This window comes from Zea mays, unplaced genomic scaffold, assembly GCF_902167145.1.
Source record: "Zea mays cultivar B73 unplaced genomic scaffold, Zm-B73-REFERENCE-NAM-5.0 scaffold_43, whole genome shotgun sequence".
NCBI classification, from domain to species: Eukaryota; Viridiplantae; Streptophyta; class Magnoliopsida; order Poales; family Poaceae; genus Zea; species Zea mays.
The window spans coordinates 150,983-168,052 of NW_023367069.1; the positions used below are offsets into that span (position 1 = coordinate 150,983).

At 47.8% G+C, this 17,070-nt stretch overlaps 52 non-coding genes and 1 pseudogene across 52 annotated transcripts; all 53 read left to right on the forward strand.

Annotated features, from left to right (window-relative positions):
• Positions 1 to 191: 191 nt before the first annotated feature.
• LOC118475281 (5S ribosomal RNA) lies at positions 192 to 310 on the forward strand. Its single transcript, XR_004854775.1, has one exon. It is a non-coding gene; the product is annotated as a 5S ribosomal RNA (ribosomal RNA).
• A 200-nt stretch (positions 311 to 510) lies between these two features.
• LOC118475282 (5S ribosomal RNA) lies at positions 511 to 629 on the forward strand. Its single transcript, XR_004854776.1, has one exon. It is a non-coding gene; the product is annotated as a 5S ribosomal RNA (ribosomal RNA).
• A 200-nt stretch (positions 630 to 829) lies between these two features.
• LOC118475283 (5S ribosomal RNA) lies at positions 830 to 948 on the forward strand. The gene has a single exon (XR_004854777.1). It is a non-coding gene; the product is annotated as a 5S ribosomal RNA (ribosomal RNA).
• Positions 949 to 1,148: 200 nt separating this feature from the next.
• Positions 1,149 to 1,267, forward strand: LOC118475284 (5S ribosomal RNA). The gene has a single exon (XR_004854778.1). It is a non-coding gene; the product is annotated as a 5S ribosomal RNA (ribosomal RNA).
• A 200-nt stretch (positions 1,268 to 1,467) lies between these two features.
• Positions 1,468 to 1,586, forward strand: LOC118475285 (5S ribosomal RNA). Its single transcript, XR_004854779.1, has one exon. It is a non-coding gene; the product is annotated as a 5S ribosomal RNA (ribosomal RNA).
• A 201-nt stretch (positions 1,587 to 1,787) lies between these two features.
• LOC118475286 (5S ribosomal RNA) lies at positions 1,788 to 1,906 on the forward strand. The gene has a single exon (XR_004854780.1). It is a non-coding gene; the product is annotated as a 5S ribosomal RNA (ribosomal RNA).
• Positions 1,907 to 2,107: 201 nt separating this feature from the next.
• On the forward strand, positions 2,108 to 2,226 carry LOC118475288 (5S ribosomal RNA). Its single transcript, XR_004854782.1, has one exon. It is a non-coding gene; the product is annotated as a 5S ribosomal RNA (ribosomal RNA).
• A 203-nt stretch (positions 2,227 to 2,429) lies between these two features.
• LOC118475372 (uncharacterized) lies at positions 2,430 to 2,596 on the forward strand (annotated as a pseudogene).
• A 201-nt stretch (positions 2,597 to 2,797) lies between these two features.
• LOC118475289 (5S ribosomal RNA) lies at positions 2,798 to 2,916 on the forward strand. Its single transcript, XR_004854783.1, has one exon. It is a non-coding gene; the product is annotated as a 5S ribosomal RNA (ribosomal RNA).
• Positions 2,917 to 3,117: 201 nt separating this feature from the next.
• On the forward strand, positions 3,118 to 3,236 carry LOC118475290 (5S ribosomal RNA). The gene has a single exon (XR_004854784.1). It is a non-coding gene; the product is annotated as a 5S ribosomal RNA (ribosomal RNA).
• A 200-nt stretch (positions 3,237 to 3,436) lies between these two features.
• On the forward strand, positions 3,437 to 3,555 carry LOC118475291 (5S ribosomal RNA). The gene has a single exon (XR_004854785.1). It is a non-coding gene; the product is annotated as a 5S ribosomal RNA (ribosomal RNA).
• Positions 3,556 to 3,756: 201 nt separating this feature from the next.
• Positions 3,757 to 3,875, forward strand: LOC118475292 (5S ribosomal RNA). Its single transcript, XR_004854786.1, has one exon. It is a non-coding gene; the product is annotated as a 5S ribosomal RNA (ribosomal RNA).
• Positions 3,876 to 4,077: 202 nt separating this feature from the next.
• On the forward strand, positions 4,078 to 4,196 carry LOC118475293 (5S ribosomal RNA). Its single transcript, XR_004854787.1, has one exon. It is a non-coding gene; the product is annotated as a 5S ribosomal RNA (ribosomal RNA).
• A 201-nt stretch (positions 4,197 to 4,397) lies between these two features.
• Positions 4,398 to 4,516, forward strand: LOC118475294 (5S ribosomal RNA). Its single transcript, XR_004854788.1, has one exon. It is a non-coding gene; the product is annotated as a 5S ribosomal RNA (ribosomal RNA).
• A 200-nt stretch (positions 4,517 to 4,716) lies between these two features.
• LOC118475295 (5S ribosomal RNA) lies at positions 4,717 to 4,835 on the forward strand. Its single transcript, XR_004854789.1, has one exon. It is a non-coding gene; the product is annotated as a 5S ribosomal RNA (ribosomal RNA).
• Positions 4,836 to 5,036: 201 nt separating this feature from the next.
• LOC118475296 (5S ribosomal RNA) lies at positions 5,037 to 5,155 on the forward strand. Its single transcript, XR_004854790.1, has one exon. It is a non-coding gene; the product is annotated as a 5S ribosomal RNA (ribosomal RNA).
• A 201-nt stretch (positions 5,156 to 5,356) lies between these two features.
• On the forward strand, positions 5,357 to 5,475 carry LOC118475297 (5S ribosomal RNA). Its single transcript, XR_004854791.1, has one exon. It is a non-coding gene; the product is annotated as a 5S ribosomal RNA (ribosomal RNA).
• Positions 5,476 to 5,676: 201 nt separating this feature from the next.
• Positions 5,677 to 5,795, forward strand: LOC118475299 (5S ribosomal RNA). Its single transcript, XR_004854793.1, has one exon. It is a non-coding gene; the product is annotated as a 5S ribosomal RNA (ribosomal RNA).
• Positions 5,796 to 5,997: 202 nt separating this feature from the next.
• LOC118475300 (5S ribosomal RNA) lies at positions 5,998 to 6,116 on the forward strand. Its single transcript, XR_004854794.1, has one exon. It is a non-coding gene; the product is annotated as a 5S ribosomal RNA (ribosomal RNA).
• A 200-nt stretch (positions 6,117 to 6,316) lies between these two features.
• LOC118475301 (5S ribosomal RNA) lies at positions 6,317 to 6,435 on the forward strand. The gene has a single exon (XR_004854795.1). It is a non-coding gene; the product is annotated as a 5S ribosomal RNA (ribosomal RNA).
• A 201-nt stretch (positions 6,436 to 6,636) lies between these two features.
• Positions 6,637 to 6,755, forward strand: LOC118475302 (5S ribosomal RNA). The gene has a single exon (XR_004854796.1). It is a non-coding gene; the product is annotated as a 5S ribosomal RNA (ribosomal RNA).
• Positions 6,756 to 6,956: 201 nt separating this feature from the next.
• LOC118475303 (5S ribosomal RNA) lies at positions 6,957 to 7,075 on the forward strand. Its single transcript, XR_004854797.1, has one exon. It is a non-coding gene; the product is annotated as a 5S ribosomal RNA (ribosomal RNA).
• Positions 7,076 to 7,277: 202 nt separating this feature from the next.
• Positions 7,278 to 7,396, forward strand: LOC118475304 (5S ribosomal RNA). The gene has a single exon (XR_004854798.1). It is a non-coding gene; the product is annotated as a 5S ribosomal RNA (ribosomal RNA).
• Positions 7,397 to 7,596: 200 nt separating this feature from the next.
• LOC118475305 (5S ribosomal RNA) lies at positions 7,597 to 7,715 on the forward strand. The gene has a single exon (XR_004854799.1). It is a non-coding gene; the product is annotated as a 5S ribosomal RNA (ribosomal RNA).
• A 200-nt stretch (positions 7,716 to 7,915) lies between these two features.
• LOC118475306 (5S ribosomal RNA) lies at positions 7,916 to 8,034 on the forward strand. Its single transcript, XR_004854800.1, has one exon. It is a non-coding gene; the product is annotated as a 5S ribosomal RNA (ribosomal RNA).
• Positions 8,035 to 8,235: 201 nt separating this feature from the next.
• Positions 8,236 to 8,354, forward strand: LOC118475307 (5S ribosomal RNA). The gene has a single exon (XR_004854801.1). It is a non-coding gene; the product is annotated as a 5S ribosomal RNA (ribosomal RNA).
• Positions 8,355 to 8,553: 199 nt separating this feature from the next.
• On the forward strand, positions 8,554 to 8,672 carry LOC118475308 (5S ribosomal RNA). The gene has a single exon (XR_004854802.1). It is a non-coding gene; the product is annotated as a 5S ribosomal RNA (ribosomal RNA).
• Positions 8,673 to 8,872: 200 nt separating this feature from the next.
• Positions 8,873 to 8,991, forward strand: LOC118475310 (5S ribosomal RNA). The gene has a single exon (XR_004854804.1). It is a non-coding gene; the product is annotated as a 5S ribosomal RNA (ribosomal RNA).
• A 201-nt stretch (positions 8,992 to 9,192) lies between these two features.
• On the forward strand, positions 9,193 to 9,311 carry LOC118475311 (5S ribosomal RNA). Its single transcript, XR_004854805.1, has one exon. It is a non-coding gene; the product is annotated as a 5S ribosomal RNA (ribosomal RNA).
• A 202-nt stretch (positions 9,312 to 9,513) lies between these two features.
• Positions 9,514 to 9,632, forward strand: LOC118475312 (5S ribosomal RNA). Its single transcript, XR_004854806.1, has one exon. It is a non-coding gene; the product is annotated as a 5S ribosomal RNA (ribosomal RNA).
• A 201-nt stretch (positions 9,633 to 9,833) lies between these two features.
• Positions 9,834 to 9,952, forward strand: LOC118475313 (5S ribosomal RNA). The gene has a single exon (XR_004854807.1). It is a non-coding gene; the product is annotated as a 5S ribosomal RNA (ribosomal RNA).
• Positions 9,953 to 10,153: 201 nt separating this feature from the next.
• On the forward strand, positions 10,154 to 10,272 carry LOC118475314 (5S ribosomal RNA). The gene has a single exon (XR_004854808.1). It is a non-coding gene; the product is annotated as a 5S ribosomal RNA (ribosomal RNA).
• A 202-nt stretch (positions 10,273 to 10,474) lies between these two features.
• On the forward strand, positions 10,475 to 10,593 carry LOC118475315 (5S ribosomal RNA). The gene has a single exon (XR_004854809.1). It is a non-coding gene; the product is annotated as a 5S ribosomal RNA (ribosomal RNA).
• Positions 10,594 to 10,794: 201 nt separating this feature from the next.
• LOC118475316 (5S ribosomal RNA) lies at positions 10,795 to 10,913 on the forward strand. The gene has a single exon (XR_004854810.1). It is a non-coding gene; the product is annotated as a 5S ribosomal RNA (ribosomal RNA).
• A 200-nt stretch (positions 10,914 to 11,113) lies between these two features.
• LOC118475317 (5S ribosomal RNA) lies at positions 11,114 to 11,232 on the forward strand. The gene has a single exon (XR_004854811.1). It is a non-coding gene; the product is annotated as a 5S ribosomal RNA (ribosomal RNA).
• Positions 11,233 to 11,433: 201 nt separating this feature from the next.
• Positions 11,434 to 11,552, forward strand: LOC118475318 (5S ribosomal RNA). The gene has a single exon (XR_004854812.1). It is a non-coding gene; the product is annotated as a 5S ribosomal RNA (ribosomal RNA).
• A 200-nt stretch (positions 11,553 to 11,752) lies between these two features.
• Positions 11,753 to 11,871, forward strand: LOC118475319 (5S ribosomal RNA). Its single transcript, XR_004854813.1, has one exon. It is a non-coding gene; the product is annotated as a 5S ribosomal RNA (ribosomal RNA).
• A 201-nt stretch (positions 11,872 to 12,072) lies between these two features.
• On the forward strand, positions 12,073 to 12,191 carry LOC118475321 (5S ribosomal RNA). Its single transcript, XR_004854815.1, has one exon. It is a non-coding gene; the product is annotated as a 5S ribosomal RNA (ribosomal RNA).
• A 200-nt stretch (positions 12,192 to 12,391) lies between these two features.
• LOC118475322 (5S ribosomal RNA) lies at positions 12,392 to 12,510 on the forward strand. The gene has a single exon (XR_004854816.1). It is a non-coding gene; the product is annotated as a 5S ribosomal RNA (ribosomal RNA).
• A 201-nt stretch (positions 12,511 to 12,711) lies between these two features.
• Positions 12,712 to 12,830, forward strand: LOC111591113 (5S ribosomal RNA). Its single transcript, XR_004854817.1, has one exon. It is a non-coding gene; the product is annotated as a 5S ribosomal RNA (ribosomal RNA).
• Positions 12,831 to 13,031: 201 nt separating this feature from the next.
• Positions 13,032 to 13,150, forward strand: LOC118475323 (5S ribosomal RNA). The gene has a single exon (XR_004854818.1). It is a non-coding gene; the product is annotated as a 5S ribosomal RNA (ribosomal RNA).
• Positions 13,151 to 13,351: 201 nt separating this feature from the next.
• LOC118475324 (5S ribosomal RNA) lies at positions 13,352 to 13,470 on the forward strand. The gene has a single exon (XR_004854819.1). It is a non-coding gene; the product is annotated as a 5S ribosomal RNA (ribosomal RNA).
• A 199-nt stretch (positions 13,471 to 13,669) lies between these two features.
• On the forward strand, positions 13,670 to 13,788 carry LOC118475326 (5S ribosomal RNA). Its single transcript, XR_004854821.1, has one exon. It is a non-coding gene; the product is annotated as a 5S ribosomal RNA (ribosomal RNA).
• Positions 13,789 to 13,989: 201 nt separating this feature from the next.
• LOC118475327 (5S ribosomal RNA) lies at positions 13,990 to 14,108 on the forward strand. The gene has a single exon (XR_004854822.1). It is a non-coding gene; the product is annotated as a 5S ribosomal RNA (ribosomal RNA).
• Positions 14,109 to 14,309: 201 nt separating this feature from the next.
• Positions 14,310 to 14,428, forward strand: LOC118475328 (5S ribosomal RNA). Its single transcript, XR_004854823.1, has one exon. It is a non-coding gene; the product is annotated as a 5S ribosomal RNA (ribosomal RNA).
• Positions 14,429 to 14,629: 201 nt separating this feature from the next.
• LOC118475329 (5S ribosomal RNA) lies at positions 14,630 to 14,748 on the forward strand. The gene has a single exon (XR_004854824.1). It is a non-coding gene; the product is annotated as a 5S ribosomal RNA (ribosomal RNA).
• A 201-nt stretch (positions 14,749 to 14,949) lies between these two features.
• LOC118475330 (5S ribosomal RNA) lies at positions 14,950 to 15,068 on the forward strand. Its single transcript, XR_004854825.1, has one exon. It is a non-coding gene; the product is annotated as a 5S ribosomal RNA (ribosomal RNA).
• A 200-nt stretch (positions 15,069 to 15,268) lies between these two features.
• On the forward strand, positions 15,269 to 15,387 carry LOC118475332 (5S ribosomal RNA). The gene has a single exon (XR_004854827.1). It is a non-coding gene; the product is annotated as a 5S ribosomal RNA (ribosomal RNA).
• A 201-nt stretch (positions 15,388 to 15,588) lies between these two features.
• On the forward strand, positions 15,589 to 15,707 carry LOC118475333 (5S ribosomal RNA). The gene has a single exon (XR_004854828.1). It is a non-coding gene; the product is annotated as a 5S ribosomal RNA (ribosomal RNA).
• Positions 15,708 to 15,907: 200 nt separating this feature from the next.
• LOC118475334 (5S ribosomal RNA) lies at positions 15,908 to 16,026 on the forward strand. The gene has a single exon (XR_004854829.1). It is a non-coding gene; the product is annotated as a 5S ribosomal RNA (ribosomal RNA).
• Positions 16,027 to 16,226: 200 nt separating this feature from the next.
• On the forward strand, positions 16,227 to 16,345 carry LOC111591119 (5S ribosomal RNA). Its single transcript, XR_004854830.1, has one exon. It is a non-coding gene; the product is annotated as a 5S ribosomal RNA (ribosomal RNA).
• A 200-nt stretch (positions 16,346 to 16,545) lies between these two features.
• On the forward strand, positions 16,546 to 16,664 carry LOC118475335 (5S ribosomal RNA). Its single transcript, XR_004854831.1, has one exon. It is a non-coding gene; the product is annotated as a 5S ribosomal RNA (ribosomal RNA).
• A 200-nt stretch (positions 16,665 to 16,864) lies between these two features.
• LOC118475336 (5S ribosomal RNA) lies at positions 16,865 to 16,983 on the forward strand. Its single transcript, XR_004854832.1, has one exon. It is a non-coding gene; the product is annotated as a 5S ribosomal RNA (ribosomal RNA).
• Positions 16,984 to 17,070: the final 87 nt, after the last annotated feature.

Here is a 17,070-nt window from a genome sequence, read left to right on the forward strand (position 1 = left end):
GTTTTATTTTTGTTTGTTTTTCGAACACCAAACCATAGTAAAAATGGGTGACCGTTCTCGTGTTAAATTACCTTTTATTTGTTTTAAGGGGCGTTTTTCGGGTACTTTGTGCGGAGGAAGGATGTCCAGTGCCGTGGGCGAGCCGAGCACGGAGGTGTGGGCATAAGAGGAAGGAGGACGCAGGATATGACGGATGCGATCATACCAGCACTAAAGCACCGGATCCCATCAGAACTCCGAAGTTAAGCGTGCTTGGGCGAGAGTAGTACTAGGATGGGTGACCTCCTGGGAAGTCCTCGTGTTGCATTCCTTTTTTTTGGTTTTATTTTTGTTTGTTTTTCGAACACCAAACCATAGTAAAAATGGGTGACCGTTCTCGTGTTAAATTACCTTTTATTTGTTTTAAGGGGCGTTTTTCGGGTACTTTGTGCGGAGGAAGGATGTCCAGTGCCGTGGGCGAGCCGAGCACGGAGGTGTGGGCATAAGAGGAAGGAGGACGCAGGATATGACGGATGCGATCATACCAGCACTAAAGCACCGGATCCCATCAGAACTCCGAAGTTAAGCGTGCTTGGGCGAGAGTAGTACTAGGATGGGTGACCTCCTGGGAAGTCCTCGTGTTGCATTCCTTTTTTTTGGTTTTATTTTTGTTTGTTTTTCGAACACCAAACCATAGTAAAAATGGGTGACCGTTCTCGTGTTAAATTACCTTTTATTTGTTTTAAGGGGCGTTTTTCGGGTACTTTGTGCGGAGGAAGGATGTCCAGTGCCGTGGGCGAGCCGAGCACGGAGGTGTGGGCATAAGAGGAAGGAGGACGCAGGATATGACGGATGCGATCATACCAGCACTAAAGCACCGGATCCCATCAGAACTCCGAAGTTAAGCGTGCTTGGGCGAGAGTAGTACTAGGATGGGTGACCTCCTGGGAAGTCCTCGTGTTGCATTCCTTTTTTTTGGTTTTATTTTTGTTTGTTTTTCGAACACCAAACCATAGTAAAAATGGGTGACCGTTCTCGTGTTAAATTACCTTTTATTTGTTTTAAGGGGCGTTTTTCGGGTACTTTGTGCGGAGGAAGGATGTCCAGTGCCGTGGGCGAGCCGAGCACGGAGGTGTGGGCATAAGAGGAAGGAGGACGCAGGATATGACGGATGCGATCATACCAGCACTAAAGCACCGGATCCCATCAGAACTCCGAAGTTAAGCGTGCTTGGGCGAGAGTAGTACTAGGATGGGTGACCTCCTGGGAAGTCCTCGTGTTGCATTCCTTTTTTTTGGTTTTATTTTTGTTTGTTTTTCGAACACCAAACCATAGTAAAAATGGGTGACCGTTCTCGTGTTAAATTACCTTTTATTTGTTTTAAGGGGCGTTTTTCGGGTACTTTGTGCGGAGGAAGGATGTCCAGTGCCGTGGGCGAGCCGAGCACGGAGGTGTGGGCATAAGAGGAAGGAGGACGCAGGATATGACGGATGCGATCATACCAGCACTAAAGCACCGGATCCCATCAGAACTCCGAAGTTAAGCGTGCTTGGGCGAGAGTAGTACTAGGATGGGTGACCTCCTGGGAAGTCCTCGTGTTGCATTCCTTTTTTTTTGGTTTTATTTTTGTTTGTTTTTCGAACACCAAACCATAGTAAAAATGGGTGACCGTTCTCGTGTTAAATTACCTTTTATTTGTTTTAAGGGGCGTTTTTCGGGTACTTTGTGCGGAGGAAGGATGTCCAGTGCCGTGGGCGAGCCGAGCACGGAGGTGTGGGCATAAGAGGAAGGAGGACGCAGGATATGACGGATGCGATCATACCAGCACTAAAGCACCGGATCCCATCAGAACTCCGAAGTTAAGCGTGCTTGGGCGAGAGTAGTACTAGGATGGGTGACCTCCTGGGAAGTCCTCGTGTTGCATTCCTTTTTTTTTGGTTTTATTTTTGTTTGTTTTTCGAACACCAAACCATAGTAAAAATGGGTGACCGTTCTCGTGTTAAATTACCTTTTATTTGTTTTAAGGGGCGTTTTTCGGGTACTTTGTGCGGAGGAAGGATGTCCAGTGCCGTGGGCGAGCCGAGCACGGAGGTGTGGGCATAAGAGGAAGGAGGACGCAGGATATGACGGATGCGATCATACCAGCACTAAAGCACCGGATCCCATCAGAACTCCGAAGTTAAGCGTGCTTGGGCGAGAGTAGTACTAGGATGGGTGACCTCCTGGGAAGTCCTCGTGTTGCATTCCTTTTTTTTTTGGTTTTATTTTTGTTTGTTTTTCGAACACCAAACCATAGTAAAAATGGGTGACCGTTCTCGTGTTAAATTACCTTTTATTTGTTTTAAGGGGCGTTTTTTCGGGTACTTTGTGCGGAGGAAGGATGTCCAGTGCCGTGGGCGAGCCGAGCACGGAGGTGTGGGCATAAGAGGAAGGAGGACGCAGGATATGATGGATGCGATCATACCAGCACTAAAGCACCGGATCCCATCAGAACTCCGAAGTTAAGCGTGCTTGGGCGAGAGTAGTACTAGGATGGGTGACCTCCGAAGTTAAGCGTGCTTGGGCGAGAGTAGTACTAGGATGGGTGACCTCCTGGGAAGTCCTCGTGTTGCATTCCTTTTTTTTTGGTTTTATTTTTGTTTGTTTTTCGAACACCAAACCATAGTAAAAATGGGTGACCGTTCTCGTGTTAAATTACCTTTTATTTGTTTTAAGGGGCGTTTTTCGGGTACTTTGTGCGGAGGAAGGATGTCCAGTGCCGTGGGCGAGCCGAGCACGGAGGTGTGGGCATAAGAGGAAGGAGGACGCAGGATATGACGGATGCGATCATACCAGCACTAAAGCACCGGATCCCATCAGAACTCCGAAGTTAAGCGTGCTTGGGCGAGAGTAGTACTAGGATGGGTGACCTCCTGGGAAGTCCTCGTGTTGCATTCCTTTTTTTTTGGTTTTATTTTTGTTTGTTTTTCGAACACCAAACCATAGTAAAAATGGGTGACCGTTCTCGTGTTAAATTACCTTTTATTTGTTTTAAGGGGCGTTTTTCGGGTACTTTGTGCGGAGGAAGGATGTCCAGTGCCGTGGGCGAGCCGAGCACGGAGGTGTGGGCATAAGAGGAAGGAGGACGCAGGATATGACGGATGCGATCATACCAGCACTAAAGCACCGGATCCCATCAGAACTCCGAAGTTAAGCGTGCTTGGGCGAGAGTAGTACTAGGATGGGTGACCTCCTGGGAAGTCCTCGTGTTGCATTCCTTTTTTTTGGTTTTATTTTTGTTTGTTTTTCGAACACCAAACCATAGTAAAAATGGGTGACCGTTCTCGTGTTAAATTACCTTTTATTTGTTTTAAGGGGCGTTTTTCGGGTACTTTGTGCGGAGGAAGGATGTCCAGTGCCGTGGGCGAGCCGAGCACGGAGGTGTGGGCATAAGAGGAAGGAGGACGCAGGATATGACGGATGCGATCATACCAGCACTAAAGCACCGGATCCCATCAGAACTCCGAAGTTAAGCGTGCTTGGGCGAGAGTAGTACTAGGATGGGTGACCTCCTGGGAAGTCCTCGTGTTGCATTCCTTTTTTTTTGGTTTTATTTTTGTTTGTTTTTCGAACACCAAACCATAGTAAAAATGGGTGACCGTTCTCGTGTTAAATTACCTTTTATTTGTTTTAAGGGGCGTTTTTCGGGTACTTTGTGCGGAGGAAGGATGTCCAGTGCCGTGGGCGAGCCGAGCACGGAGGTGTGGGCATAAGAGGAAGGAGGACGCAGGATATGACGGATGCGATCATACCAGCACTAAAGCACCGGATCCCATCAGAACTCCGAAGTTAAGCGTGCTTGGGCGAGAGTAGTACTAGGATGGGTGACCTCCTGGGAAGTCCTCGTGTTGCATTCCTTTTTTTTTGGTTTTATTTTTGTTTGTTTTTCGAACACCAAACCATAGTAAAAATGGGTGACCGTTCTCGTGTTAAATTACCTTTTATTTGTTTTAAGGGGCGTTTTTTCGGGTACTTTGTGCGGAGGAAGGATGTCCAGTGCCGTGGGCGAGCCGAGCACGGAGGTGTGGGCATAAGAGGAAGGAGGACGCAGGATATGACGGATGCGATCATACCAGCACTAAAGCACCGGATCCCATCAGAACTCCGAAGTTAAGCGTGCTTGGGCGAGAGTAGTACTAGGATGGGTGACCTCCTGGGAAGTCCTCGTGTTGCATTCCTTTTTTTTTGGTTTTATTTTTGTTTGTTTTTCGAACACCAAACCATAGTAAAAATGGGTGACCGTTCTCGTGTTAAATTACCTTTTATTTGTTTTAAGGGGCGTTTTTCGGGTACTTTGTGCGGAGGAAGGATGTCCAGTGCCGTGGGCGAGCCGAGCACGGAGGTGTGGGCATAAGAGGAAGGAGGACGCAGGATATGACGGATGCGATCATACCAGCACTAAAGCACCGGATCCCATCAGAACTCCGAAGTTAAGCGTGCTTGGGCGAGAGTAGTACTAGGATGGGTGACCTCCTGGGAAGTCCTCGTGTTGCATTCCTTTTTTTTGGTTTTATTTTTGTTTGTTTTTCGAACACCAAACCATAGTAAAAATGGGTGACCGTTCTCGTGTTAAATTACCTTTTATTTGTTTTAAGGGGCGTTTTTCGGGTACTTTGTGCGGAGGAAGGATGTCCAGTGCCGTGGGCGAGCCGAGCACGGAGGTGTGGGCATAAGAGGAAGGAGGACGCAGGATATGACGGATGCGATCATACCAGCACTAAAGCACCGGATCCCATCAGAACTCCGAAGTTAAGCGTGCTTGGGCGAGAGTAGTACTAGGATGGGTGACCTCCTGGGAAGTCCTCGTGTTGCATTCCTTTTTTTTTGGTTTTATTTTTGTTTGTTTTTCGAACACCAAACCATAGTAAAAATGGGTGACCGTTCTCGTGTTAAATTACCTTTTATTTGTTTTAAGGGGCGTTTTTCGGGTACTTTGTGCGGAGGAAGGATGTCCAGTGCCGTGGGCGAGCCGAGCACGGAGGTGTGGGCATAAGAGGAAGGAGGACGCAGGATATGACGGATGCGATCATACCAGCACTAAAGCACCGGATCCCATCAGAACTCCGAAGTTAAGCGTGCTTGGGCGAGAGTAGTACTAGGATGGGTGACCTCCTGGGAAGTCCTCGTGTTGCATTCCTTTTTTTTTGGTTTTATTTTTGTTTGTTTTTCGAACACCAAACCATAGTAAAAATGGGTGACCGTTCTCGTGTTAAATTACCTTTTATTTGTTTTAAGGGGCGTTTTTCGGGTACTTTGTGCGGAGGAAGGATGTCCAGTGCCGTGGGCGAGCCGAGCACGGAGGTGTGGGCATAAGAGGAAGGAGGACGCAGGATATGACGGATGCGATCATACCAGCACTAAAGCACCGGATCCCATCAGAACTCCGAAGTTAAGCGTGCTTGGGCGAGAGTAGTACTAGGATGGGTGACCTCCTGGGAAGTCCTCGTGTTGCATTCCTTTTTTTTTGGTTTTATTTTTGTTTGTTTTTCGAACACCAAACCATAGTAAAAATGGGTGACCGTTCTCGTGTTAAATTACCTTTTATTTGTTTTAAGGGGCGTTTTTCGGGTACTTTGTGCGGAGGAAGGATGTCCAGTGCCGTGGGCGAGCCGAGCACGGAGGTGTGGGCATAAGAGGAAGGAGGACGCAGGATATGACGGATGCGATCATACCAGCACTAAAGCACCGGATCCCATCAGAACTCCGAAGTTAAGCGTGCTTGGGCGAGAGTAGTACTAGGATGGGTGACCTCCTGGGAAGTCCTCGTGTTGCATTCCTTTTTTTTTGGTTTTATTTTTGTTTGTTTTTCGAACACCAAACCATAGTAAAAATGGGTGACCGTTCTCGTGTTAAATTACCTTTTATTTGTTTTAAGGGGCGTTTTTTCGGGTACTTTGTGCGGAGGAAGGATGTCCAGTGCCGTGGGCGAGCCGAGCACGGAGGTGTGGGCATAAGAGGAAGGAGGACGCAGGATATGACGGATGCGATCATACCAGCACTAAAGCACCGGATCCCATCAGAACTCCGAAGTTAAGCGTGCTTGGGCGAGAGTAGTACTAGGATGGGTGACCTCCTGGGAAGTCCTCGTGTTGCATTCCTTTTTTTTGGTTTTATTTTTGTTTGTTTTTCGAACACCAAACCATAGTAAAAATGGGTGACCGTTCTCGTGTTAAATTACCTTTTATTTGTTTTAAGGGGCGTTTTTCGGGTACTTTGTGCGGAGGAAGGATGTCCAGTGCCGTGGGCGAGCCGAGCACGGAGGTGTGGGCATAAGAGGAAGGAGGACGCAGGATATGACGGATGCGATCATACCAGCACTAAAGCACCGGATCCCATCAGAACTCCGAAGTTAAGCGTGCTTGGGCGAGAGTAGTACTAGGATGGGTGACCTCCTGGGAAGTCCTCGTGTTGCATTCCTTTTTTTTTGGTTTTATTTTTGTTTGTTTTTCGAACACCAAACCATAGTAAAAATGGGTGACCGTTCTCGTGTTAAATTACCTTTTATTTGTTTTAAGGGGCGTTTTTCGGGTACTTTGTGCGGAGGAAGGATGTCCAGTGCCGTGGGCGAGCCGAGCACGGAGGTGTGGGCATAAGAGGAAGGAGGACGCAGGATATGACGGATGCGATCATACCAGCACTAAAGCACCGGATCCCATCAGAACTCCGAAGTTAAGCGTGCTTGGGCGAGAGTAGTACTAGGATGGGTGACCTCCTGGGAAGTCCTCGTGTTGCATTCCTTTTTTTTTGGTTTTATTTTTGTTTGTTTTTCGAACACCAAACCATAGTAAAAATGGGTGACCGTTCTCGTGTTAAATTACCTTTTATTTGTTTTAAGGGGCGTTTTTCGGGTACTTTGTGCGGAGGAAGGATGTCCAGTGCCGTGGGCGAGCCGAGCACGGAGGTGTGGGCATAAGAGGAAGGAGGACGCAGGATATGACGGATGCGATCATACCAGCACTAAAGCACCGGATCCCATCAGAACTCCGAAGTTAAGCGTGCTTGGGCGAGAGTAGTACTAGGATGGGTGACCTCCTGGGAAGTCCTCGTGTTGCATTCCTTTTTTTTGGTTTTATTTTTGTTTGTTTTTCGAACACCAAACCATAGTAAAAATGGGTGACCGTTCTCGTGTTAAATTACCTTTTATTTGTTTTAAGGGGCGTTTTTTCGGGTACTTTGTGCGGAGGAAGGATGTCCAGTGCCGTGGGCGAAGCCGAGCACGGAGGTGTGGGCATAAGAGGAAGGAGGACGCAGGATATGACGGATGCGATCATACCAGCACTAAAGCACCGGATCCCATCAGAACTCCGAAGTTAAGCGTGCTTGGGCGAGAGTAGTACTAGGATGGGTGACCTCCTGGGAAGTCCTCGTGTTGCATTCCTTTTTTTTGGTTTTATTTTTGTTTGTTTTTCGAACACCAAACCATAGTAAAAATGGGTGACCGTTCTCGTGTTAAATTACCTTTTATTTGTTTTAAGGGGCGTTTTTCGGGTACTTTGTGCGGAGGAAGGATGTCCAGTGCCGTGGGCGAGCCGAGCACGGAGGTGTGGGCATAAGAGGAAGGAGGACGCAGGATATGACGGATGCGATCATACCAGCACTAAAGCACCGGATCCCATCAGAACTCCGAAGTTAAGCGTGCTTGGGCGAGAGTAGTACTAGGATGGGTGACCTCCTGGGAAGTCCTCGTGTTGCATTCCTTTTTTTTGGTTTTATTTTTGTTTGTTTTTCGAACACCAAACCATAGTAAAAATGGGTGACCGTTCTCGTGTTAAATTACCTTTTATTTGTTTTAAGGGGCGTTTTTCGGGTACTTTGTGCGGAGGAAGGATGTCCAGTGCCGTGGGCGAGCCGAGCACGGAGGTGTGGGCATAAGAGGAAGGAGGACGCAGGATATGACGGATGCGATCATACCAGCACTAAAGCACCGGATCCCATCAGAACTCCGAAGTTAAGCGTGCTTGGGCGAGAGTAGTACTAGGATGGGTGACCTCCTGGGAAGTCCTCGTGTTGCATTCCTTTTTTTTTGGTTTTATTTTTGTTTGTTTTTCGAACACCAAACCATAGTAAAAATGGGTGACCGTTCTCGTGTTAAATTACCTTTTATTTGTTTTAAGGGGCGTTTTTCGGGTACTTTGTGCGGAGGAAGGATGTCCAGTGCCGTGGGCGAGCCGAGCACGGAGGTGTGGGCATAAGAGGAAGGAGGACGCAGGATATGACGGATGCGATCATACCAGCACTAAAGCACCGGATCCCATCAGAACTCCGAAGTTAAGCGTGCTTGGGCGAGAGTAGTACTAGGATGGGTGACCTCCTGGGAAGTCCTCGTGTTGCATTCCTTTTTTTGGTTTTATTTTTGTTTGTTTTTCGAACACCAAACCATAGTAAAAATGGGTGACCGTTCTCGTGTTAAATTACCTTTTATTTGTTTTAAGGGGCGTTTTTCGGGTACTTTGTGCGGAGGAAGGATGTCCAGTGCCGTGGGCGAGCCGAGCACGGAGGTGTGGGCATAAGAGGAAGGAGGACGCAGGATATGACGGATGCGATCATACCAGCACTAAAGCACCGGATCCCATCAGAACTCCGAAGTTAAGCGTGCTTGGGCGAGAGTAGTACTAGGATGGGTGACCTCCTGGGAAGTCCTCGTGTTGCATTCCTTTTTTTTGGTTTTATTTTTGTTTGTTTTTCGAACACCAAACCATAGTAAAAATGGGTGACCGTTCTCGTGTTAAATTACCTTTTATTTGTTTTAAGGGGCGTTTTTCGGGTACTTTGTGCGGAGGAAGGATGTCCAGTGCCGTGGGCGAGCCGAGCACGGAGGTGTGGGCATAAGAGGAAGGAGGACGCAGGATATGACGGATGCGATCATACCAGCACTAAAGCACCGGATCCCATCAGAACTCCGAAGTTAAGCGTGCTTGGGCGAGAGTAGTACTAGGATGGGTGACCTCCTGGGAAGTCCTCGTGTTGCATTCCTTTTTTTTTGGTTTTATTTTTGTTTGTTTTTCGAACACCAAACCATAGTAAAAATGGGTGACCGTTCTCGTGTTAAATTACCTTTTATTTGTTTTAAGGGGCGTTTTTCGGGTACTTTGTGCGGAGGAAGGATGTCCAGTGCCGTGGGCGAGCCGAGCACGGAGGTGTGGGCATAAGAGGAAGGAGGACGCAGGATATGACGGATGCGATCATACCAGCACTAAAGCACCGGATCCCATCAGAACTCCGAAGTTAAGCGTGCTTGGGCGAGAGTAGTACTAGGATGGGTGACCTCCTGGGAAGTCCTCGTGTTGCATTCCTTTTTTTTTGGTTTTATTTTTGTTTGTTTTTCGAACACCAAACCATAGTAAAAATGGGTGACCGTTCTCGTGTTAAATTACCTTTTATTTGTTTTAAGGGGCGTTTTTTCGGGTACTTTGTGCGGAGGAAGGATGTCCAGTGCCGTGGGCGAGCCGAGCACGGAGGTGTGGGCATAAGAGGAAGGAGGACGCAGGATATGACGGATGCGATCATACCAGCACTAAAGCACCGGATCCCATCAGAACTCCGAAGTTAAGCGTGCTTGGGCGAGAGTAGTACTAGGATGGGTGACCTCCTGGGAAGTCCTCGTGTTGCATTCCTTTTTTTTTGGTTTTATTTTTGTTTGTTTTTCGAACACCAAACCATAGTAAAAATGGGTGACCGTTCTCGTGTTAAATTACCTTTTATTTGTTTTAAGGGGCGTTTTTCGGGTACTTTGTGCGGAGGAAGGATGTCCAGTGCCGTGGGCGAGCCGAGCACGGAGGTGTGGGCATAAGAGGAAGGAGGACGCAGGATATGACGGATGCGATCATACCAGCACTAAAGCACCGGATCCCATCAGAACTCCGAAGTTAAGCGTGCTTGGGCGAGAGTAGTACTAGGATGGGTGACCTCCTGGGAAGTCCTCGTGTTGCATTCCTTTTTTTTTGGTTTTATTTTTGTTTGTTTTTCGAACACCAAACCATAGTAAAAATGGGTGACCGTTCTCGTGTTAAATTACCTTTTATTTGTTTTAAGGGGCGTTTTTCGGGTACTTTGTGCGGAGGAAGGATGTCCAGTGCCGTGGGCGAGCCGAGCACGGAGGTGTGGGCATAAGAGGAAGGAGGACGCAGGATATGACGGATGCGATCATACCAGCACTAAAGCACCGGATCCCATCAGAACTCCGAAGTTAAGCGTGCTTGGGCGAGAGTAGTACTAGGATGGGTGACCTCCTGGGAAGTCCTCGTGTTGCATTCCTTTTTTTTTGGTTTTATTTTTGTTTGTTTTTCGAACACCAAACCATAGTAAAAATGGGTGACCGTTCTCGTGTTAAATTACCTTTTATTTGTTTTAAGGGGCGTTTTTTCGGGTACTTTGTGCGGAGGAAGGATGTCCAGTGCCGTGGGCGAGCCGAGCACGGAGGTGTGGGCATAAGAGGAAGGAGGACGCAGGATATGACGGATGCGATCATACCAGCACTAAAGCACCGGATCCCATCAGAACTCCGAAGTTAAGCGTGCTTGGGCGAGAGTAGTACTAGGATGGGTGACCTCCTGGGAAGTCCTCGTGTTGCATTCCTTTTTTTTTGGTTTTATTTTTGTTTGTTTTTCGAACACCAAACCATAGTAAAAATGGGTGACCGTTCTCGTGTTAAATTACCTTTTATTTGTTTTAAGGGGCGTTTTTCGGGTACTTTGTGCGGAGGAAGGATGTCCAGTGCCGTGGGCGAGCCGAGCACGGAGGTGTGGGCATAAGAGGAAGGAGGACGCAGGATATGACGGATGCGATCATACCAGCACTAAAGCACCGGATCCCATCAGAACTCCGAAGTTAAGCGTGCTTGGGCGAGAGTAGTACTAGGATGGGTGACCTCCTGGGAAGTCCTCGTGTTGCATTCCTTTTTTTTGGTTTTATTTTTGTTTGTTTTTCGAACACCAAACCATAGTAAAAATGGGTGACCGTTCTCGTGTTAAATTACCTTTTATTTGTTTTAAGGGGCGTTTTTCGGGTACTTTGTGCGGAGGAAGGATGTCCAGTGCCGTGGGCGAGCCGAGCACGGAGGTGTGGGCATAAGAGGAAGGAGGACGCAGGATATGACGGATGCGATCATACCAGCACTAAAGCACCGGATCCCATCAGAACTCCGAAGTTAAGCGTGCTTGGGCGAGAGTAGTACTAGGATGGGTGACCTCCTGGGAAGTCCTCGTGTTGCATTCCTTTTTTTTTGGTTTTATTTTTGTTTGTTTTTCGAACACCAAACCATAGTAAAAATGGGTGACCGTTCTCGTGTTAAATTACCTTTTATTTGTTTTAAGGGGCGTTTTTCGGGTACTTTGTGCGGAGGAAGGATGTCCAGTGCCGTGGGCGAGCCGAGCACGGAGGTGTGGGCATAAGAGGAAGGAGGACGCAGGATATGACGGATGCGATCATACCAGCACTAAAGCACCGGATCCCATCAGAACTCCGAAGTTAAGCGTGCTTGGGCGAGAGTAGTACTAGGATGGGTGACCTCCTGGGAAGTCCTCGTGTTGCATTCCTTTTTTTTGGTTTTATTTTTGTTTGTTTTTCGAACACCAAACCATAGTAAAAATGGGTGACCGTTCTCGTGTTAAATTACCTTTTATTTGTTTTAAGGGGCGTTTTTCGGGTACTTTGTGCGGAGGAAGGATGTCCAGTGCCGTGGGCGAGCCGAGCACGGAGGTGTGGGCATAAGAGGAAGGAGGACGCAGGATATGACGGATGCGATCATACCAGCACTAAAGCACCGGATCCCATCAGAACTCCGAAGTTAAGCGTGCTTGGGCGAGAGTAGTACTAGGATGGGTGACCTCCTGGGAAGTCCTCGTGTTGCATTCCTTTTTTTTTGGTTTTATTTTTGTTTGTTTTTCGAACACCAAACCATAGTAAAAATGGGTGACCGTTCTCGTGTTAAATTACCTTTTATTTGTTTTAAGGGGCGTTTTTCGGGTACTTTGTGCGGAGGAAGGATGTCCAGTGCCGTGGGCGAGCCGAGCACGGAGGTGTGGGCATAAGAGGAAGGAGGACGCAGGATATGACGGATGCGATCATACCAGCACTAAAGCACCGGATCCCATCAGAACTCCGAAGTTAAGCGTGCTTGGGCGAGAGTAGTACTAGGATGGGTGACCTCCTGGGAAGTCCTCGTGTTGCATTCCTTTTTTTTGGTTTTATTTTTGTTTGTTTTTCGAACACCAAACCATAGTAAAAATGGGTGACCGTTCTCGTGTTAAATTACCTTTTATTTGTTTTAAGGGGCGTTTTTCGGGTACTTTGTGCGGAGGAAGGATGTCCAGTGCCGTGGGCGAGCCGAGCACGGAGGTGTGGGCATAAGAGGAAGGAGGACGCAGGATATGACGGATGCGATCATACCAGCACTAAAGCACCGGATCCCATCAGAACTCCGAAGTTAAGCGTGCTTGGGCGAGAGTAGTACTAGGATGGGTGACCTCCTGGGAAGTCCTCGTGTTGCATTCCTTTTTTTTTGGTTTTATTTTTGTTTGTTTTTCGAACACCAAACCATAGTAAAAATGGGTGACCGTTCTCGTGTTAAATTACCTTTTATTTGTTTTAAGGGGCGTTTTTCGGGTACTTTGTGCGGAGGAAGGATGTCCAGTGCCGTGGGCGAGCCGAGCACGGAGGTGTGGGCATAAGAGGAAGGAGGACGCAGGATATGACGGATGCGATCATACCAGCACTAAAGCACCGGATCCCATCAGAACTCCGAAGTTAAGCGTGCTTGGGCGAGAGTAGTACTAGGATGGGTGACCTCCTGGGAAGTCCTCGTGTTGCATTCCTTTTTTTTGGTTTTATTTTTGTTTGTTTTTCGAACACCAAACCATAGTAAAAATGGGTGACCGTTCTCGTGTTAAATTACCTTTTATTTGTTTTAAGGGGCGTTTTTTCGGGTACTTTGTGCGGAGGAAGGATGTCCAGTGCCGTGGGCGAGCCGAGCACGGAGGTGTGGGCATAAGAGGAAGGAGGACGCAGGATATGACGGATGCGATCATACCAGCACTAAAGCACCGGATCCCATCAGAACTCCGAAGTTAAGCGTGCTTGGGCGAGAGTAGTACTAGGATGGGTGACCTCCTGGGAAGTCCTCGTGTTGCATTCCTTTTTTTTTGGTTTTATTTTTGTTTGTTTTTCGAACACCAAACCATAGTAAAAATGGGTGACCGTTCTCGTGTTAAATTACCTTTTATTTGTTTTAAGGGGCGTTTTTCGGGTACTTTGTGCGGAGGAAGGATGTCCAGTGCCGTGGGCGAGCCGAGCACGGAGGTGTGGGCATAAGAGGAAGGAGGACGCAGGATATGACGGATGCGATCATACCAGCACTAAAGCACCGGATCCCATCAGAACTCCGAAGTTAAGCGTGCTTGGGCGAGAGTAGTACTAGGATGGGTGACCTCCTGGGAAGTCCTCGTGTTGCATTCCTTTTTTTTGGTTTTATTTTTGTTTGTTTTTCGAACACCAAACCATAGTAAAAATGGGTGACCGTTCTCGTGTTAAATTACCTTTTATTGTTTTAAGGGGCGTTTTTCGGGTACTTTGTGCGGAGGAAGGATGTCCAGTGCCGTGGGCGAGCCGAGCACGGAGGTGTGGGCATAAGAGGAAGGAGGACGCAGGATATGACGGATGCGATCATACCAGCACTAAAGCACCGGATCCCATCAGAACTCCGAAGTTAAGCGTGCTTGGGCGAGAGTAGTACTAGGATGGGTGACCTCCTGGGAAGTCCTCGTGTTGCATTCCTTTTTTTTTGGTTTTATTTTTGTTTGTTTTTCGAACACCAAACCATAGTAAAAATGGGTGACCGTTCTCGTGTTAAATTACCTTTTATTTGTTTTAAGGGGCGTTTTTCGGGTACTTTGTGCGGAGGAAGGATGTCCAGTGCCGTGGGCGAGCCGAGCACGGAGGTGTGGGCATAAGAGGAAGGAGGACGCAGGATATGACGGATGCGATCATACCAGCACTAAAGCACCGGATCCCATCAGAACTCCGAAGTTAAGCGTGCTTGGGCGAGAGTAGTACTAGGATGGGTGACCTCCTGGGAAGTCCTCGTGTTGCATTCCTTTTTTTTTGGTTTTATTTTTGTTTGTTTTTCGAACACCAAACCATAGTAAAAATGGGTGACCGTTCTCGTGTTAAATTACCTTTTATTTGTTTTAAGGGGCGTTTTTCGGGTACTTTGTGCGGAGGAAGGATGTCCAGTGCCGTGGGCGAGCCGAGCACGGAGGTGTGGGCATAAGAGGAAGGAGGACGCAGGATATGACGGATGCGATCATACCAGCACTAAAGCACCGGATCCCATCAGAACTCCGAAGTTAAGCGTGCTTGGGCGAGAGTAGTACTAGGATGGGTGACCTCCTGGGAAGTCCTCGTGTTGCATTCCTTTTTTTTTGGTTTTATTTTTGTTTGTTTTTCGAACACCAAACCATAGTAAAAATGGGTGACCGTTCTCGTGTTAAATTACCTTTTATTTGTTTTAAGGGGCGTTTTTCGGGTACTTTGTGCGGAGGAAGGATGTCCAGTGCCGTGGGCGAGCCGAGCACGGAGGTGTGGGCATAAGAGGAAGGAGGACGCAGGATATGACGGATGCGATCATACCAGCACTAAAGCACCGGATCCCATCAGAACTCCGAAGTTAAGCGTGCTTGGGCGAGAGTAGTACTAGGATGGGTGACCTCCTGGGAAGTCCTCGTGTTGCATTCCTTTTTTTTTGGTTTTATTTTTGTTTGTTTTTCGAACACCAAACCATAGTAAAAATGGGTGACCGTTCTCGTGTTAAATTACCTTTTATTTGTTTTAAGGGGCGTTTTTCGGGTACTTTGTGCGGAGGAAGGATGTCCAGTGCCGTGGGCGAGCCGAGCACGGAGGTGTGGGCATAAGAGGAAGGAGGACGCAGGATATGACGGATGCGATCATACCAGCACTAAAGCACCGGATCCCATCAGAACTCCGAAGTTAAGCGTGCTTGGGCGAGAGTAGTACTAGGATGGGTGACCTCCTGGGAAGTCCTCGTGTTGCATTCCTTTTTTTTTGGTTTTATTTTTGTTTGTTTTTCGAACACCAAACCATAGTAAAAATGGGTGACCGTTCTCGTGTTAAATTACCTTTATTTGTTTTAAGGGGCGTTTTTCGGGTACTTTGTGCGGAGGAAGGATGTCCAGTGCCGTGGGCGAGCCGAGCACGGAGGTGTGGGCATAAGAGGAAGGAGGACGCAGGATATGACGGATGCGATCATACCAGCACTAAAGCACCGGATCCCATCAGAACTCCGAAGTTAAGCGTGCTTGGGCGAGAGTAGTACTAGGATGGGTGACCTCCTGGGAAGTCCTCGTGTTGCATTCCTTTTTTTTGGTTTTATTTTTGTTTGTTTTTCGAACACCAAACCATAGTAAAAATGGGTGACCGTTCTCGTGTTAAATTACCTTTTATTTGTTTTAAGGGGCGTTTTTTCGGGTACTTTGTGCGGAGGAAGGATGTCCAGTGCCGTGGGCGAGCCGAGCACGGAGGTGTGGGCATAAGAGGAAGGAGGACGCAGGATATGACGGATGCGATCATACCAGCACTAAAGCACCGGATCCCATCAGAACTCCGAAGTTAAGCGTGCTTGGGCGAGAGTAGTACTAGGATGGGTGACCTCCTGGGAAGTCCTCGTGTTGCATTCCTTTTTTTTGGTTTTATTTTTGTTTGTTTTTCGAACACCAAACCATAGTAAAAATGGGTGACCGTTCTCGTGTTAAATTACCTTTTATTTGTTTTAAGGGGCGTTTTTCGGGTACTTTGTGCGGAGGAAGGATGTCCAGTGCCGTGGGCGAGCCGAGCACGGAGGTGTGGGCATAAGAGGAAGGAGGACGCAGGATATGACGGATGCGATCATACCAGCACTAAAGCACCGGATCCCATCAGAACTCCGAAGTTAAGCGTGCTTGGGCGAGAGTAGTACTAGGATGGGTGACCTCCTGGGAAGTCCTCGTGTTGCATTCCTTTTTTTTGGTTTTATTTTTGTTTGTTTTTCGAACACCAAACCATAGTAAAAATGGGTGACCGTTCTCGTGTTAAATTACCTTTTATTTGTTTTAAGGGGCGTTTTTCGGGTACTTTGTGCGGAGGAAGGATGTCCAGTGCCGTGGGCGAGCCGAGCACGGAGGTGTGGGCATAAGAGGAAGGAGGACGCAGGATATGACGGATGCGATCATACCAGCACTAAAGCACCGGATCCCATCAGAACTCCGAAGTTAAGCGTGCTTGGGCGAGAGTAGTACTAGGATGGGTGACCTCCTGGGAAGTCCTCGTGTTGCATTCCTTTTTTTTGGTTTTATTTTTGTTTGTTTTTCGAACACCAAACCATAGTAAAAATGGGTGACCGTTCTCGTGTTAAATTACCTTTTATTTGTTTTAAGGGGCGTTTTTCGGGTACTTTGTGCGGAGGAAGGATGTCCAGTGCCGTGGGCGAGCCGAGCACGGAGGTGTGGGCATAAGAGGAAGGAGGACGCAGGATATGACGGATGCGATCATACCAGCACTAAAGCACCGGATCCCATCAGAACTCCGAAGTTAAGCGTGCTTGGGCGAGAGTAGTACTAGGATGGGTGACCTCCTGGGAAGTCCTCGTGTTGCATTCCTTTTTTTTGGTTTTATTTTTGTTTGTTTTTCGAACACCAAACCATAGTAAAAATGGGTGACCGTTCTCGTGTTAAATTACCTTTTATTTGTTTTAAGGGGCGTTTTTCGGGTACTTTGTGCGGAGGAAGGATGTCCAGTGCCGTGGGCGAGCCGAGCACGGAGGTGTGGGCATAAGAGGAAGGAGGACGCAGGATATGACGGATGCGATCATACCAGCACTAAAGCACCGGATCCCATCAGAACTCCGAAGTTAAGCGTGCTTGGGCGAGAGTAGTACTAGGATGGGTGACCTCCTGGGAAGTCCTCGTGTTGCATTCCTTTTTTTTGGTTTTATTTTTGTTTGTTTTTCGAACACCAAACCATAGTAAAAATGGGTGACCGTTCTCGTGTTAAATTACCTTTTAT